This window comes from Physeter macrocephalus, chromosome 21 (genome assembly GCF_002837175.3).
Source record: "Physeter macrocephalus isolate SW-GA chromosome 21, ASM283717v5, whole genome shotgun sequence".
Lineage (NCBI taxonomy): Eukaryota > Metazoa > Chordata > Mammalia > Artiodactyla > Physeteridae > Physeter > Physeter macrocephalus.
Window position 1 is genome coordinate 89,168,759 of NC_041234.1, and position 2,376 is coordinate 89,171,134.

The following is a 2,376-nucleotide window of genomic DNA, read 5'->3' on the forward strand; positions in this document are numbered from 1 at the left end:
CGTGTCCCCTGCATCGGCAGGCGGACTCTCAACCACTGTGCCACCAGGGAAGCCCTCTTCTAAGTCTTAAAGTGAAGGACATGGCCAACTCCTCATTGTGCTGATGCTAGTAGGTTTGCTATCTACTCTTCCAACCCATTAGCTCCTATTGTTCTTTTCCCTGGAATAAACTCTTTTGGAGATTTTTTTCTTTTTATACTTTGGATATCAAAGTAATGGCAATACTCCTATATTTTGATCATGTCTTTTATTATCTTTTAGAAATTTGAGCTTGTTGCTGGCAACCTTCCCTACTTCTAGTACTGATCCAGAGTTTACTGAAATTATTATATTCCTTTAATTACAAGAACTAGGGCAGAAGGAGTGTTAAATATGTGGGATATAATTGCCATCTTGAATAAGAAGTCCAAAGTAGTTTTTATTAAAATTGTAAAGTCAGCAAGAAATAAACTACAGAAATAAAAATCACTACATTATTAAAATTATAAATTATTAAATACCAGAGTTTGCAAATGAATTATATCCCAAATATATTCATGCCAATCAATACCACTGGGAAAAAGCTCACCACAAAACATTATATATTTTGTCATATTTTGTATTATAATAAATAAACAATTAGAGCAGTTACAGGAAATATAATTATATCTTCTTAGATAAGCACAATAAATATAACCCATTTGGAGTAATGTTATAAAAATGAAATAAACAAAAGAGATAAGCACAAGACTGTACAGTCATAAATTTTGAACCCAAATGATAACTTTGTATTCATTTTTTTATGTTGCTCAAATTTTTATCAATCTTATTATGCAAAGCTGCCAATTCAAAATAGTATTACTAAAATATACTTGACATGAGAAACAGCATAGGTTTCTATTCCCTTTATTGACTGAACTGTTGGAATTCCTGATAGAGTTTGTCTGAATTATCTTCAGACTACTTTAAGGCTTTCATTGGGTAGTAGGAGTTGATTACAATAAACTCTGTAATTGTCCCAACATCTTCCATATGAGGCCATAGGAAAATTGATAGAAACAAGTAACAATTCAAATTTAATATTATAAGCACTTTTTTTAAAACATAATCAAATCCACCTTGCAACAGTCCTAAAGCAGTGTATGGGATTTGTATGCTGACAATTAAGTTCTCACAAATATTGCAGTTTCATGTTCTATGAAGTAATACAGCTTCATACTTGACAAGAGTTTACATAATTTACCTGACTTCATATACAACAGTGAGACTGCATTTAAACAGTGCTTTTGGCACAGCTTGCCTGATCACCCTTGGTTCCACTAAGGTAGACAGACCTGCTGTTGAGAAGCCTAAGTGCCCTGAGGGGTCTGTGGGGCTTCTAGGGGTCTCTTCAGGTGTGAGCTGCCTTACAACCTCTCTATCTCTGTCTACCAATTTCCTCTTATGAACTACTTCCTGGTATTTGAGGCAAAGTGGTTATTTTCTACTTACCATGACACATCTGAATGCAATCAACTTTAAAAAAACTTCACATTTGGCTTACAATCAATAATCATTCATTTATTTATTATTTTATTCAACTAATATTTGTCGAACAGCTACTACTTACCAGGCATTTCTTTAGGTACCAGGGATGAAGTGTGAACAAAACAGCCCCCAAAAGTCTCTGTACTCATACAGCTTACATTCCATTCAGGGGAGACATATTTTTAGCTAAGTTATAAGTAGGTTATATGACGTAAAGTGTGAGCAGTTTGAAAAAACCTAGAGTCTATCATACAGAGTGAAGTAAGTCAGAAAGAGAAAAACAAATACCGTAGGCTAACACATATATATGGAATCTAAAAAGAAAAATGGTTCTGAAGAACCTAGGGGCAGGACAGGAATAAAGATGCAGACATAGAGAATGGACTTGAGGACATGGGGAGGGGGAAGGGTAGGCTGGGATGAAGTGAGAGAGTGGCATGGACATATATACACTACCAAACGTAAGGTAGATAGCTAGTGGGAAGCAGCTGCATATAGCTGATTCACTTTGCTACACAGCAGAAACTAACACAACATTGTAAAGCAATTATACTCCAATGTAGATGTTAAATAAAAAAAAAAAAGACTGTCATCATTCAAAACATTCTACTGCAAAATATACTACAAAATTATTGACATACGAAGAGGTTATCAAATATATGCAGCCAAAAATACACACTAAAAAAGTTGATGGTGTTCAGGATATGCTACCCCAAAATATGTTACCTTGACATATTACATTTGTGCTAAAGAAATCTTCTCTAGAAAGCTGCCTGCTCCTCCATAAAACTATTCTCCTATTATGATTTCTAAGAATTCTAAACATACATAAATGAACTACAGACATACCTCAGAAATGCTGCAGGTTCA